The sequence below is a fragment of the Staurois parvus genome, unplaced genomic scaffold (assembly GCF_062004578.1).
Source record: "Staurois parvus isolate SC_StPar_1 unplaced genomic scaffold, SC_StPar_1.0 ptg001283l, whole genome shotgun sequence".
In the NCBI taxonomy this organism is placed as follows: domain Eukaryota; kingdom Metazoa; phylum Chordata; class Amphibia; order Anura; family Ranidae; genus Staurois; species Staurois parvus.
This window is the reverse complement of record NW_028319079.1, coordinates 189,062-206,764: the sequence shown is the minus strand read 5'-3', so window position 1 is coordinate 206,764 and position 17,703 is coordinate 189,062.

Sequence of the window (17,703 nt, the reverse complement as noted above, 5' to 3'; positions counted from 1 at the left end):
ACCTGAAAGCTGCTGCAAAATTGCCCATGGCTGAAAATAAATATTAATAGTAATAATAATCCCTCGTATATTGTATTGTTACTGTATTGTCTCATGTACTGTCCCCCCCACTTTAACCACTTCCCGACCGGACGTTGCATATAAACGGCCGGACGGTGGCACTGCAGGGTCGGGTGGCCGTTTCTAAACAGCATCCCCGCACCCTGCTGGTGCGTGCTCCCTGGGAGCGCGCAGCACCGCGATCCGGTGCCCACTGTGCCACAATGAAACACCGATCGTCGGACGGGACCTCTGTACGAGGTCCCGATCAAGTGATCACTGATTGGCCAATCAGTGATCACATGCAAAGTAGTAAGCAAGATGTCACTTGTGACATCATTGCTTACTACGTGTGAAATCTGTGAATGATCACAGAGGTCACATGGTACAAGGCTATTCACAACAGCCTTGTACCGTGTGACAAGCTGTGACCAATCACAGCTCACTCAGTATTTCTCAATGGCTGCAAGAATGCAGACAGAGAGAAAGAGAAATGATTGCTTTTACATCCTATATGGGTGTAAAAGCAATCAGTGTAAAAAAAAAAAAATCATCACCCCCACAAGTACTACAGTGTCACCATGGTGACACTGTACTGCTAGGGTGACAGTATGTAAAAAAAAAAAAAAAAAATAATAATATAAAAAAATAAAATAAAAATGTAAACATTTTTTTTTAAAAAATTATAATTTTTGGTTATAAACTAATTTGGATTTTTTTTTTACTAAAAAGATAAGATAATTTTGGCCAAGATTTATGATGAAATATTATTTATTTGCAAAATGTTATAAAAAAACACTTTTTTTCAAAATTTTTGAACTTTTTCATTTACATAGCAAAAAAAATAAAAATCCCGGTGGTGACAAAAAATACCACCAAAATAAAGCTTTATCTGTCTCAAAAAAATGGTAAAAAATTCATATGGGTACAGTGTTGCATGACCGCGCAATTGTCATTCAAAGTGTGATAGCACTGAAAGCTGAAAATTGCCCTGGTCAGGAAGGGGGTGAAAGTGTCCGGACTGGAAGTGGTTAATGTACAGCGCTGAGCAAACCTTTTGGAGCTATATAAACACCGTATAATAATAATAATCACAACCTCTACTTGCAAAAACAATCTTGATGCCAAAAAAAAAAAAAGTGATAAACATAAAAGCTTTCTACGCTGACACCACGAAAAGGAACAACACAATACCATGTCTAGTTATTTTCCGGTCTGGCCAGACAAATTGAAGACACATCTGTTGCTCACAGGAGATGCATATTCTCCATCCAAAAAAAGAGATCTGTCATGTAAAAGATTTAGATACTATAAAAAAATAAAAAACATTCGATAGGAATAATGCCAATTACTGGCATATACTGTATCCTCTTCTGAAAATCTTGCTTAGAAAAAGTCTATTTAACCTCCCTGGCCGTATGATTATTTCAGATTTTTGGTGCTGAAAGCGGTACCATTATTTTGCATGGAAATTTGGCGTTTTATATTGTAGGCCTGTAATTCCTAGGAATAACTCACTGAAATCTGTCCGAACAAGAGTCTAGTAAACATCCCCGGTATGATAAAACTTGAAACACAAAATCATAAATTATAATTTAATAAATAATCATAAAAAATAATAATATAATAATAATAAATTTAATTCAATAATATAATCAAACCAAAAACACTGAAATTTGAAATATAGCGCCAAGTTCGCACATCACTGAGCAAAGTCGCAAAATCGTTTTCAGTGTCTGATGACAAATTTCCCCACGAATCATTATCACTCAATTCTGCAAGTAGTTCTGATTTACTATCGCTGCTCTCTAGCCGGTCTAAATCCGCTTTTGACCTAAAGGGACGCTTTTTGGACGCCATGGACGTTTCTCAGTTTCCAGACAGAAAGAACAGTAAAAATGCAGGCAGGGCGCCAGACAAAGCACTCGGGACAAAATGTATGTGAAATGGTTTGATACAGGAATGTTATACTATGTGATTTTAGTGATTTTAGTGAATGTCACTTTTTGTCATTTTCAAATTTCCCGTCGTTCCGTCCCCCGTACGTCCCGACGTCGCAGGGAATGGAACCCAGAAGACAGATGCCGGCATCCGCCGGAGGACATTGCTGGGGACACTGCAGGGGGGACATCGCGGGAGCGCAGGACAAGGTAAGTGATCGAGGGATCGCGGAGCAACGCTTATTCCCGAGTGTAGCTCTGGGTTACCGCTTGTGGTACTGAAACTTTACCCCGAGCTACACTCGGGAATACCGCCAGGGAGGCTATAGGATAACCCACCACTGCCCTCCCCTCCAGCATGTCATGTAATTGAACATAAAGGTTCTTGGTTACAGCAAAATTTCAGCGAGTCACAGCCGTCCTTGGTGGGCTGTGAGTTGCCAAAACCTTACCATAATAAATCAAATTTACTGTTTTCATTATTGCCTATTGGAAGTCTTTCAGTGTCCACTTCAGGGACAAGGGGTGGGCAGAAGGAGAGGCTGCCCTGGGTGCAGCAGCGTACATTAGGGATGGGGGCACCCTGTGCTGCACTCATTTTGATAACGAGGCTAACAGGAGTAGTAACACTGGCAACACAACTCCTGTCAGCTCAGCCATGGAAGTGCCAAAGAGAGGAGATGAGAACTAGAAGGAGGTGTGGGCTGTGTTCTCTCTCCCCCTACTTCTTCCTGCCAATGTAGCTCCTGTATTCACTTCAATTCACACAGGCTCACCAAAATTGGACAACATTGCCTGGTCTGAAGAGTCTCAATTTCCCTAGAGATGGATGTGCGTGAGAATCCCAGAAGATGAGCAGGTTTGGAAATACTCGGACTAGCCCGTCTGGCACCAACAACCATGCCACATTCAAAGTCACTTAAACTCCCCTTTCTTCCCCATTCTGATGCTCAGTTTAAACTTCAGCGAGATATCTTCACAACGACTACATGCCTAAATGCAATGAGTTGCTGCCATGTGATTGGCTGATTAGCAATTTAGCAATCAGCGCCTAATAAAGTGGCAGGTGAGTGTGTAAATATATACAGGATCCAGGTTGTTTAGCCAGCTTCCTGGCCCAGGTGCCCAAATTACAGCTTTGTAAGGAAGGAGTGCTGTTGTGCAACTCCATCCCACTAGCTCTAACTATTTACAAGTTCTTCAACTGAAAGGCCTGATAAGATCCAAGTGCAGCGCTTATGTTATAATAATGTCCGTAATTAAGACCCAATAAGATATATATAAATAAATAATTAAATATAAAGTTCATAAAGTGACAATCCGTGCTAGGGTGCCAGTTGCAGTAATGGAAATGCTTCAGTGCTTGAAGATGTGGTAAAATTACGCACTCACCAGATGCGTATTGGAAATAAGCATGTAAATATACACTCAGAGGCCCTTTTAAGGAAGCAAGATAGGCCAGGTATGGAATATCCTCCCTCTGGGTAGCATACAGCACAGCAGGTGTTCCTGGGTTGTAATGGAATCCAACCAGCCAGGGGTCCCCTTTAAAGGATGGCTGGGTGTTTGCAGTCTGTTTTCAGGAACTCCCTCCTCTGGATACTGGGATGGATTACAGATCTTGGGTGTGCTGTGGAAATTAATAGAATCTGGTGCAGCTGTGCACGGTAGCCAATCAGCTCCTAACTTCTAACTGATTGTTAGCGTATGCTTTACTTGACATCACGCAAGGCATTGCTCTCACTGTGGTTCAGATCTGGTCCATAGACGATTCATATACCATGTCCGAGGACCATATAACAGTAGTCCAGATATCTTCGTGAATGCACCCATGGAACCTGCCAGACTACTCCACCGACAGGGCCGCCTTCCCCAGACCACCACTCACTCCTTACCCTAGCCAGCTGCTACAACACTTTAAGGTATAAGCCATGTTCTCTTTGCCTCCTAGAGGTCTACTCCAGTACCTTGCTTGGGTGACACAATAATAGCGTTTCCTGTCTTTCTTTTACTGAAAAGACCCAATTTATTGTCAACAGTTAAGTCCATATTCATCCACATTATTGGTATAAATAAAAATTTTTAGTTTTATATAACATTCACAATTTTTAGCATAGCTATTACAGTTCTATTGATGTATTATCATTCCTGGTCAGTCCACTATATCTGAACAAATTCCGGGTGATAGTCCAGCTCTTCTGTAGACTTCTTGTAGGAAAAATAGGATGACTGAGCTCCGGTAAAACTTCCAACTTCTTTATTGTATTCATACAATGCAGCAGGAGTGGTAAAACCATCCTCACGCACTTACTCTGAGTAACTCTATGAGTAGGTGGTTGATTTAAGTAACAAAGATGCATATTTTTTACCGAAGTACAGTCATCCTACTTTCCCTACAAGAAGCTATTACAGTCCATGTGCTATACAGTTGTGTTCAAAATAATAGCAGTCAGACATCACTAACCGGATCAATCACTGTTTTTGGTAGAAATGATATTTCTACATGGCAAATAATTTACTAGCAGGTGTGGTAGAGTAATAGAAATCCAACAGACCCAACAGTCATGACATGCATGCTGCTGATTCTGTGTAATTGAATCACTAATTGAAAGGGGCATGTTCAAAATAATAGCAGTGTGGAGTTCTATTAGTGAGGTCATTCATTCTTTGAAAAACAGGTGGAAATTATTGCCCTTATTTAAGGAAGGAAGGCAGCAAATGTTGTACATGCTGGTTACAGTGCATTTCTCTCTGAAATTCTGAGGAAAATGGGCCGTTCCAGACATTGTTCAGAAGAATAGCATACCTTGATTAAAAAGTTGATTGGAGAGGGGAAAACATATAAAGAAGTGCAGAAAATGATCGGCTGCTCACCTAAAGTGATTGCAAATGCTTTAAAATGGCAACCAAAACCTGAGAGACGTGGAAGAAAGCGAAAAACTACCATTCAAATGGATAGAATAGCCAAAATGGCAAGGACTCAGCCAACAATCAGCTCCAGGAAGATGAAAGAAGGTGTGACGTTCCCTGTGAGGACTGTTACAATTAGAAGACGCCTATGTGAAGCCAAGCGATCTGCAAGAAGCCCCCGCAAAGTCCCACTGTTGGAAAAAAGACGTGTGCTGAAGAGGTTACAATTTGCCAAAGAGCACATTGACTGACCTAAAGAGAAATGGCGCAACATTTTGTGGGCTGATGAAAGTAAGATTGTTCTTTTTGGGTCTAGTGGGCGGAGACAGTCTGTCAGACGACCCCCAAACACTGAATTCAAGCCACAGTACACTGTGAAGACAGTGAAGCATGGTGGTGCAAGCATCATGATATGGGGATGTTTCTCATACTACGCTGTTGGGCCAATTTATCGCATACCAGGGATCATGGATCAGTTTGAATACATTAGAATACTTGTAGAGGTCATGCTGCCTTATGCTGAAGAGGAAATGCCCTTGAGATGGGTGTTCCAACAAGACAACGACCCCAAACACACCAGTAAACGTGCAACATCTTGGTTCCAGACCAACAAGATTGACGTTATGGAGTGGCCAGCCCAATCCCCGGATCTTAATCCAATAGAAAACTTGTGGAGTGACATCAAAAATGCAGTTTCTGAGGCAAAACCAAGAAATAGAGAAGAACTGTGGAATGTGGTCCAATCATCCTGGGCTGGAATACCTGATCACAGGGGCCAGAAGTTGGGTGACTCCATGCAACACAGATGTACAGCAGTTCTCAGAAACAGTGCGACTACAACCAAATATTCATGAAGTCATTCAAAGGAAAGCAAAATCTTCAAACATTTTTCAGTTTATATAGTGAATGTTTGAGTTTGTAAAGAAGAATACAAACACTGCTATTTTTTTGAACCGTCTAATATTCACTTTTCTTCAAATGTTTTAGAGGAACAACACAAATTTGATGTATTTTTCTTCATGTTTTGATTTGGAATAGAATGTGTCGTGTTCCCAATGCATTTGTGTGGATGGAAATAAAAGCTATTAGAAGGATTTTGAGCTTTATTCACTTTTTTCAACACACTGCTATTATTTTGAACACAACTGTACATTGTCCACAATTACAGCATCCCATTTTTTTCTGTCTGTTTAGTAAACTATTGTTAGCAAATGTTCATTTTTGGAACAATTATTCGAATTAGTGAGGTCAAATCGATGATTGTGTTTGGCTGTAGTGGCGAGAACATTTGAAGGAGCAGGATGGGAAATGTTTCCCCATCAAATGGAATTCTAACTGTGAATGTGGTTTAATTCAGGAAGAATCGTACATATTGTAATGAGCATCTTTTAGGCACAAAAGAAACCCATTAATTACATCTGGGATTCCATTCAAGTAGGTCTGAATGAACATTTAAGAGGTTTTGAACTAAAATAGTAGTGGCAGGGGAGTATAACATACAAGAGGCTAGCAATGGAGCCCAAACCCTCTTTACAATCTGAGGCTAATTATGAAGTCTGGCTACCAGGTAAGATGTAGACCTGGGGATGGAGGCGTTATCCTAGCCAAACTACTATGAAGCCTCTGGGCTCCAGGACCCAGAACAGATCTTATTAGGATCTGAGAAACCCGAATGTTTCTTCTCTTCATAACAGTAATAAATCCTGGAGCACCTCACTATGTGTATGTGTCCATCCTAGCAACATACAGTTGCAAGAAAAAGTATGTGAACCCCTTGGGATTACGTGGAGTTTTGCATGAATTGGGCATAACATGTGCTCTGAACGTCATCTAAGTCACAACAATAGAAGAACACAGTCTGCTGAACATAATACTACACAAACATTAGATGTTGCCATGGTTTAATTGCACATAACATGTAAACATTCACAGTGCAGGGAGGAAAAAGTATGTGAGGCCCTAGCTTAATGACTTCTCCCAGAGCTAATTGGAGCCAGGAGTGAGCCAACCTTGACTCCAATCAGTGTGATGATATTGGATGGGTTGCTGACAGCTGTCCTGCCCTTTAAAAACACACACCTGTTTTGGGTTTACTGGTTTCAAGAAGCACTGTCTGATGTGAACCATGCCTCGCAGAAAAGAGCTCTCAGAAGACCTACGATCAAGAATTGTTGACTTGCATGAAGCTGGAAAGGGTTACAAAAGTATCTCCAAAAGCCTTGATGTTCATGTGTCCACGGTAAGACAGACTGTCTACAAATGGAGAAAGTTTAGCACTGTTGCTACTCTCCCTAGGCATGGTCGTCCTGTAAAAAGGACTGCAAGAGCACAGTGCAGAATGCTGCATGAGGTAAAGAAGAATCCCAGAGTGTCAGCTAAAGAACTACAGAAATCTCTGGCACATGCTAACATTTTTGTTGACACATCTACAATAAGGAAAACATTAAACAAGAATGGAGTACATGGGAGGACACCACGGAGGAAGCCATTGCTGTCCAAAAAGAATATTGCAGCACGTTTGAAGTTTGCAAAAGAGCACCTGGATGTTCCACAGCACTACTGGCAAAATATACTGTGGACAGATGACACCAAGATTGAGTTGTTTGGGAAGAACACACAACACTATGTGTGGAGAAAAAAAGGCCCAGCACACCAACATCAAAACCTCATCCCCACTGTAAAACATGGCGGAGGGAGCATCATGGTTTGGGGCTGCTTTGCTGCCTCAGGGCCTGGACGGATTGTTGTCATTGATGGGAAAATGAATTCCAGAGTTTATCAAGACATTTTGCAGGAAAACGTATGACCATCTGTCCGCCAACTGAAGCTCCGCAGAGGATGGGTGATGCAACAGGACAATGACCCAAAGCATACAAGTAATTCAACAAAACAATGGCTGCAACAGCACAGAATACGCCTTCTGGAGTGGCCCAGTCAGAGTCCTGACCTCAACCCGATTGAAATGCTGTGGCATGACCTTAAGAGAGCGATTCACACCAGACATCCCAAGAATATTGCTACACTGAAACAGTTTTGTGAAGAGGAGTGGTCCAAAATTACTCCAGATCGTTGTGCAGGTCTGATCTGCAACTACAGGAAACATTTGGTTGAGGTTATTGCTGCCAAAGGAGGGTCATCCAGTTAAATCCAAAGGTTCACATACTTTTTCCTCCCTGCACTGTGAATGTTTACATGTTATGTGCAATTAAACCATGGCAACATCTAATGTTTGTGTAGTATTATGTTCAGCAGACTGTGTTCTTCTATTGTTGTGACTTAGATGACGTTCAGAGCATATTTTATGCCTAATTCATGCAAAACTCCACGTAATCCCAAAGGGTTCACATACTTTTTCTTGCAACTGTAATTACACTGCGGGTGCCTTGATGGGTAATGAGAAAATAGGTTGAGCATCCCTGTGCACATGATCTTTTAAGATAGGTTCTTTTGCTTCAATAAATGCCCTCATAGTGTGGCAATGGAGCAGGATTCCAAAAAAGCATGTAAACAGATTGATAAATATTTTGGCAGGTAAAGCAAATCTCATATGTATTTGAACAGACTACCTGGTGTGACAATTTAAATTCCCGGAATGGACTGTAAAAAAAAAAAAAAAAAGTATGCTTACCTATACACTAACAGCGGTTGTCACCTTCCCAGTAGTCCCCTTTTGAAGATATGCACTTTTTTAGACAACTGTGCCACTGACGGAAACATTCCTGGAATTCATTTACCGGAACGCTGAGCAGTATCTTTGTCACGGTGCACTGGGTTTCTGGAATGTCATCAAATCTGTGACAATTTAGGGCATTTTTTACATTTTGTAAACAGCCAAAAGTGGTTGGGCAGTTGGCCAAGTTTCGGAACTGATTTCTGGGCCAAGAAACTTGAAAACATTTAACACACCATGTGCAGGAGCATTGTCGTGGTGGAGAATCCACCTATCAGGCCAGAGTTTTTTCCTCCTAACAGATTCCCTTAACCTTTTCAGAATTTCCACGTAATAATGTTGCATTTTTGGCTGCCCACTTCTTGCATCATCATGGACATCTTCCCACCCCTCCTATGTCCATCAAAAATACTTGATTTCTTCATAGAATGTTCACCGTAAGCCTGTTGTAACAGAGGTAAAGTTTTACTCACACGTTTGTCAATTTTCAATCAGAATTTGGTGTTAATCTGCTGCTTCAGATTCCCATCACCCATTTTCAGCCAACATTGCAACGCACACACGTATTATTTCTGCTACAACTCCATAAAGACTGAGTCAACTGGTCTGCAACCCAGGTGAATGCAAGTTAGAACATGTCAGAACACACTTGAGTGTAAAAGGCTATGTGACTCACCACCACAGTGCTATGCCACTGGCATTCCGCAGATTAAATTGTCACACCTTGTACAGGGTGAGGCAACATAACTTCCTTTTTTCAAAATGCAATAAAACCCATTTTATGAATCAGAATTGTTTTTATTGTCTTTAATAATGTAGGTACATATCTAAAGTTCTGTTTTACACAGTTTTGAAAATCATATCAGGTAGGTGACGCCCCCCATTGTCCATACACTGAATAAGCCGATTTCTGGCATTTTCCATGACCCTTACCAGCATAGCAGCGGGTATGTTGGCAATTTCTGCGCGGATGTTGGCCTTCAGGTCTTGTAGGGTCCTTGGACGGTTTACATAAATGCGGGATTTCAAAAAACCCCACAAAAAAAAGTCGCAAGGGGCCAAATCGGGGGAGCGGGCTGGCCACTCCAAATCGCCCCTTATTGAGATGAGGCGCTCCGGGAAGTGTTCCCTTAAAACAGCCATTGATGCTCTTGAAGTGTGAGCCGTTGCTCCGTCCTGTTGGAACCAATTGTCCCCTAAGTCCAATTCATCAAGTCGTGGGAAAACAAATTCCTCCAACATGTTCACATACCGGTCTGAATTCACTGTCACTGTGACCTCATTTTCTTCAAAGAACCAGGGACCAATAATCCCAGCTGAGGCAATTGCACACCACACTGTGACTTTAGATGAATGCAAAGGCCTTTGATGCAATTCTCGAGGATTGGTGTCGGCCCAGTAGCGCACATTCTGTTTGTTGACGCATCCAGTCAAGTGAAAATGGGCTTCATCACTGTAAAAACAATTGCGTCCTCAGGGACGTTTTCGAGTACTGCCTCACATGCGTTCCTCCGAGAATTGAAGTCGCTTTCGGAGAGTTCATGCACAATTGCCAACTTGTACGGATGGTAATGAAGGTCATTGTGAAGAATTCGCCTCACTGAATGATCCGAAAGTCCAAGGGCAGACGCATGTTTGCGCGTAGAACGCTGCAGGGATCGCAAGATTGAAGCTCTCACTGCTTCAATGTTCTCAGGTGATCTGATGGGTCGAGGGACTCCAGCTCTTCGTCTTTTCGTACTCGAGGTTTGTCTGAATGTAGTGACCCACGTAACAATTGAATTCCGGTCCGGGACACGGCCCAACGGGGCTACATTGAAGCGATGTCGGAAGGCGCGTTGGGTTGCGATCACAGAAAATCCGTTCGAAAAGTAGGCCTCTACGGCAAATGCACGCTGCTCACTGTTCCAACGCATGATGATGACTGACCTGGAAGAGAACAAAAACTTTAGAACTACGCCTGTTGCCTGAGACCACTCCCGCCCCGCTATGGCCGCTACAGCCTGAATGGCACGCATTTCAAAAAAGGAAGTTATGTTGCTGCACCCTGTATATTGCGGTCTGGCTGGAGTGTTACTTTAACCTTTTTTTTTTATCAGCATTAACTAACATTAAACTATTACAGTTCCTCACCGAGATCTGCGAACTCTTTAAAGATCCTGCAGACACATTTTACGTGTAATGTGTATAAATAAAGCAGTTCGTCTTTTTGTGTGCGTCAGATAAAAGTTCTATCTACAAAGGCCCCGATTTCTTTGATGTCCAAAACAGTTATTAAAATTCTGTCTGGAGCTATGAGCGGCACAGCCAGGAATTCACATTCTCTTCCTCTCAGGTACTAAATGGCGACCAACCTACAGTTGTGGCCAAAATTATTCAACCCCCACTGAAATTGAGTGTTTTGGCCAGTTTGACATTGCTTTTGATCATTCAGTCATCTTGCTTACATTTACATTAAAGAGGCACTTGTAGGTCAGACAAATATAACATAACAGTTATAATGAAATAACCACAAATGTCTTTTCTGTGCTCACAGCATTATCAGTTTTATTCAACCCCCAAGTGACATTCAATCTTAGTACTTAGTACAGCATCCTTTTACAGTTATAACAGCTTTTAAACGTGAAGCATAGCTTGACACAAGTGTCTTGCAGCGATCTACGGGTATCTTCGCCCATTCTTCATGGGCAAAGGCCTCCAGTTCAGTCACATTCTTAGGCTTGCGCACTGCAACTGCTTTCTTTAAGTCCCACCAGAGGTTCTCAATCGGATTTAAGTCTGGTGACTGCGATGGCCACTCCAAAATGTTCCAGCCTTTCCTCTGCAACCATGCTCTAGTGGACTTGGAGGTATGCTTGGGATCATTGTCCTGTTGAAAGGTCCAACGTCTCCCAAGCCTCAGGTGTGTGACGGACTGCATCACGTTTCCATCCAATATCTCCTGGTACTGAAGAGAATTCATGGTACCTTGCACACGCTGAAGCTTCCCTGTACCTGCAGAAGCAAAACAGCCCCAAAGCATGATTGACCCTCCACCATGCTTCACAGTAGGCAAGGTGTTCTTTTCATCATAGGCCTTGTTCTTCCTCCTCCAAACATAGCGTTGATCCATGGGCCCAAACAGTTCTAATTTTGTTTCATCAGTCCACAGAACACTATCCCACAACTTTTGTGGTTTGTCCACATGGCTTTTGGCATACTGCAGTCGACTCTTCTTATTCTTTGGAGACAGCAAGGGGGTACGCCTGGGAGTTCTGGCACGGAGGCCTTCATTACGCAGTGTGCGTCTTATTGTCTGGGCTGAAACTTCTGTACCCACATCTGACAAATCTTTTCTCAGTTCCTCAGCAGTCACACGGGGACTTCTCTCCACTCTACGCTTCAGGTAGCGCACAGCAGTCGAAGTCAGCATCTTCTTTCTGCCACGACCAGGTAGCGTTTCAACAGTGCCCTTTGCCTTGAATTTGCGAATGATGCTTCCTAAGGTGTCTCTTGGTATGTTTAACATCTTTGCAATCTTCTTATAGCCATTGCCCTTCCTGTGAAGAGAAATCACCTCTTCTCTTGTCTTCCTGGACCATTCTCTTGCCTTCACCATGTTTGTAACCACACCAGTAAATGTCTAGAAGGAGCTGAGTATCACAGTCATTTTAAAGCTGCCTAATTGGTGCTTATTATGCTTGATTGCTGCTCGGTGACATCCACAGGTGTTTTCAATACCTGATGGAAAGCACCTGTATGAACCTCTGTTCTTCAGAGTGGTAGTCTTTAAGGGGTTGAATAATTGTGGCAATGAAGAAACCACATAAGAACCATTTACTACTGTATTACATAAACAATTGATGTCATTTTAGTTGCATTTGGGTAGTTACAACGTCCTTGTAGGATTTGATTCTGAATACAATTCCAAATGTACACTATAGTCCCTAAACCCCTTTACAGCATTGGGGGTTGAATAATTTTGGCCACAACTGTAAATCCTTAATTGGCACATCAGAAGTCCGGAACACAAGTGGCATTAATTGGGTTGGTTTTGTTCAAGAGACCGGAGATTTTCATAATATATTCTATCTTCCTCTGCAATGATTGCTCCACTAAATGATATTTTAATTTATGTCAAAACACAAAAAAAAAAAAAAATGCTTTTGACTTTGCTGAGTCCATTATTCCTGATGCAATTAACAGTGGAAGCGCAGGTAACAACAGAAAAATGGTTGCTGGGGAAACCATTTTGATTCACTGCAGACCTCAAACACAATGAATTAATAAAGTGTTCTCAGAATTGAATAAAAGAAATCTGTAATAAGAGAATTATGAAGGATGTTTTTACTGGGGTCGGCCAAGGAAAGCCGAATTCTGGCCCCCCCACTTTGATGAAGGAGCACAGGGGGCATGGTATACAACAGCACTGTCAGTCTGGGGGGAGGAGAGTGTTAAATGAACTAGCAGATATAAATACACTATCAAAACCAAACTCCAGCTCACGCTTTATAGTCAGCTACAGCAAACAGTTTTTCCTTTTGGGATAAAGGTTTTACATGATTAAATAAAAGCTGATCATTGTAAGCACCCTTGACAGTGGTAAATGGTGGGCCTCGAATCTGTAAACTGATAAATCTGGAAGCGAGCTTGTTCTTTTGAAAAACAACAGACTTACTGGCCAGATCACCAGATAAAAATAGAAGAAAGAAAGCCTAAAAAAGAAAACAAATTAAGCCATTGCATCTAAGAATTAGTAAGCTACAACATAATAAATGTTTGTTTTTGGGTTCACTAACACTTTAACCTACCAGCCAGGGGCGGACTGACAACTCATGGGGCCCCCGGGCAATAGGGGATCATGGGGCCCCTGTGTCCTTGGCCAAATTCTAAAAAGCCTATGAAAAAGGTACCAGGGACATCTCATAAGGCCCCCTACTGCCCGGGCCTCGGGCAGTGCCCCAGTTTCCAAATGTCCGCCCCGGACTGCACTTGCAAAGTGCACAGTCTATTTGCCTTTAGTAAACAACTCGTCTATGTGGAGATTGCATGTTCTCCCTAGGCTTGTGTGGGTTTCATTTGAGTACTTCACTTTCCTCCCACACTCCAAAGACATGCTGGTAGCAGGGGCAGACTGACCATTTGGAAACTCGGGCACTGCTCGAGGCCCCAGGGTCAGTAGGGGGCCCCATGAGATGCCCCTGGTACCTTTTTCATAGGCTTTTTTGAGTTTGGGCAAGGACACAGGGGCCCCATGATCCCCTATTGCCCGGGGGCCCCATGAGTTGTCAGTCCGCCCCTGGCTGGTAGGTTAAACTGTTAGTAAACCCAAAAACAAACATTTATTATGTTGTAGCTTACTAATTCTTAGATGCAATGGCTTAATTTGTTTTCTTTTTTAGGCTTTCTTTCTTCTATTTTTATAAGGTGGTCTGGCCAGTAAGTCTGTTGTTTTTCAAAAGAACAAGCTCTCTTCCAGATTCAAAAAAACTCAAAAAAGCCTATGAAAAAGGTACCAGGAGCATCTCATGGGGCCCCCTACTGACCCCGGGCCCTCGGGCAGTGCCCAAGTTTCCAAATGGTCAGTCTGCCCCTGCTATCAGCATGTCTTTGGAGTGTGGGAGGAAAGTGAAGTACTCAGATGAAACCCACACAAGCCTAGGGAGAACATGCAATCTCCACATAGACGAGTTGTTTACTAAAGGCAAATAGACTGTGCACTTTGCAAATGCAGTCCGGGGCGGACATTTGGAAACTGGGGCACTGCCCGAGGCCCGGGCAGTAGGGGGCCCCATGAGATGCCCCTGGTACCTTTTTCATAGGCTTTTTTGAGTTTGGCCAAGGACACAGGGGCGCCATGATCCCCTATTGCCTGGGGGCCCCATGAGTTGTCAGTCTGCCCCTAAGTGCAGTTGCACTCATTTTTCCGCAGAACTTAGTGAATGTGGTGAAGCTTCATTTTGTAAAGAATATCCAATTAGCTGCAAGGAAAAAAAAAAACACACAAACACGATTGGATGGTAGAAATCAGCAGAGCTTAACCACATTCACAAATTTTCACGCGATTCACATAAGGTGTGGATTTTAGGCTTCAGGGGTTGCTAAATTTCAGTGTAAAATGGTCTTAAAAGGTGGACTTAGTTTTCAAGACTTTTGGATTCACTAATCCTGAAGAAAACAGGAAACAAGTGAAGGCAGAACTCTGGTTGTAATGATCCAGAAATTATTAAAGCATGACAGCCAGGCAATGAGCATTTTCAGAATGCGGTCAGAAATAGCATCTGCATATTTATATTTTCTATAAATATTTCAAATTAATAGGCTGCTGTGCCCGCACAAACGCAGTATTCAGACCACACAAATGTGAATCTCGCCTTAAAGTGTTGAAGGCATTTTTTTAAATTAAAATAATAAACATGTCATACTTTCCTGCTCTCAGCAGTGGTTTAGCACAGAGCAGCCCTGATTCCTCCTCTTCTCGGGACCCCTGCTGGCTCTCCTGGCTCCTCCTCTTCATCCCGTGCCCCCATAGGAAACCGCTTCCTATGGTGGAACTCGTGCAGGCTTGCTCCCAAGCCTCGCTGCCTGCATTCATAGACAGAGACAGCAGGGCACAGCCCCGCCCCTCACTGCATCGTCACAGAGTGTCACCCCCCCTTCATACAGCACACAGTATAAGAGGTTATGTTGTCAATCATAGGTTGTACCTTCCACTGTCACAATTTTTCTCTTGGTGTCAGGAAAACCTGTCAGAAATGATTCCTGCAGATAACAGAGGACTGAAACAGCAGACAGAAATGACACTTAGTGCTCCAGATTGAGACAAGTACACACTATAGAGGGATACACTTTGTTCCTATTTCATGTTTGAGGTTTAAAACACTTTAATACAATTAAAAACCCAATACAACATCATACATACAGTATATGTTACATCATTATATTTTCAGCAAACAATAACTTTGATCATGAAACATATAGAAAGCTGTTATACCTTTAGTAAAGCTGGCCATACATACAAAGCTGGCACGTCTCCACTGCTGTAGAGTCCAGTGGTGGCGTGCTTTACACCACTGCATCCGACGCTTTGCACTGCACTTGGTGATGTAAGGCTTGGATGCAGCTGCTCGGCCATGGAAACCCATTCCATGAAGCTCTCTACACACTGTTGTTGAGCTAATCTGAAGGCCACATGAAGTTTGGAGGTCTTTAGCTATTGACTCTGCAGACAGTTGGTGACTTCTGCGCACTGTGCGCTTCAGCATGCGCTGACCCCGCTCTGTCATGTGACGTGGCCTACCACTTGGTGGCTGAGTTGCTGTTGTTCCCAGTTGCTTCCACTTTGTTATAATCCCACTAACAGTTGAGCGTGGAATATTTAGTAGCCAGGAAATGTCACGGATGGACTTATTGCACAGGTGACAACCTATCACGGGACCAGGCTTGGAGTCACTGAGCTCCTGAGAGCGACCCATTCTTTCACCAATGTTTGTAGAAGTAGTCTGCATGCCTAGGGGCTTGATTGTATACACCTGTGTCCATGGAGGGGATTGGAACACCTGAATCCAATGATTTGGAGGGCTGGCCCAATACTTTTGGCAATATAGTGTGTGTGAGCCTGATCTCAATCCAGTGTTGTGCCCAAAAGCAGCGTCTCTCTCTGCTCTTTCCATCCTCAAAGGGAAGACTTATAGCAGTGGAAGCCATTGGCTGCTGCCAATCAAATCCTGTGACAAGGGATGGGGGCAGGGCCGAGCTGCATTGTCTGTGTCTATAGAAGCAGGCTGTGGGGCTTGGAGTTTAGCCAGCAGGTGTGCCACCATAGGAAAGGGCTTCCTATGGTGGCACACCAAGAAGAGGAGGAGCGCTGGTGGTGGACCTCAGAGGAGGAGGACTGGGGTTGCTCTGTGCAATACTATTACACAGAGAAGGTATGTGTGGCATGTTTATTGTTTAAAAAAAAAAAAGGTTTACTATCACTTTAAGTGCCTTATCTTTAAATAAATTGGAGAATACTTGAATACAGATCTCATGCCTCACTTCTGTCACAAAATACCTCATTTATATCTTTCCTGTCAATGCATCATGTCAGTCTTCTGATCTCTGCCACCACATCACACCACCTATCACCTTCTCACCTCAAACCTTGCCCTTATATCACATATGAATATCAACTCTTAGGTGGGCACTAACAGAGGGGATATAACTAAATAATACTTTTTTTGGACTGGTCCTTTAAGAAAGTTTTATCTATGACAATATCATAAGCAGGATACTTTTTAATTTCTAAAAAATACTAACAGAACCTAAATGTTGCAGCAGTTCAGCAGGACCGTGGCCCAATTTTTTTTTAGGGACTAATGAGGCCCTCATACTTTCATTAGACCTGCAGAAAAAGCTGTCCAACTTTTTCCTGAGAGCTCAGCACCAGCCTTGCAATAATCCACACTTACACACATCATTAGCCCAGACACAATTAAGAACTTAATGTGCACTGCTGACGGTTGTATCTGAGAGTTGTCCAGAACGAGACTGTGAAGAATATGCTGCTCCCTGTTCTTGTTAAATTAAGAAGCTGGGTAAGCAGGGCATTATATCTTTATTACCTCATTTATTAAAGAGGATGCCAGGGCTTTAGCAGCTTTACTAACTGTAGAACAACATCCACAACTTTCTGGCATGCAGTATGCAGGACTGTATCATTTCTAATGGTCTACACAGATCCAGCGAGGACCTCATTTATGTACAGTCTGTGGCCCCTATATCACTACTTATGTTTAATGGTTATAGTAAAAATTAGAGAAAAATATTCAAGTACAACTATGGCCTATCAGTAAAAAAAAAAATATACAGTTGCAAGAAAAAGTATGTGAACCCCTTGGGATTACGTGGAGTTTTGCATGAATTGGGCATAAAATGTGCTCTGAACGTCATCTAAATCACAACAATAGAAGAACACAGTCTGCTGAACATAATACTACACAAACATTAGATGTTGCCATGCTTTAATTGCACATAACATGTAAACATTCACAGTGCAGGGAGGAAAAAGTATGTGAGGCCCTAGCTTAATAACTTCTCCCAGAGCTAATTGGAGCCAGGAGTGAGCCAACCTTGACTCCAATCAGTGTGATGATATTGGATGTGTTGCTGACAGCTGTCCTG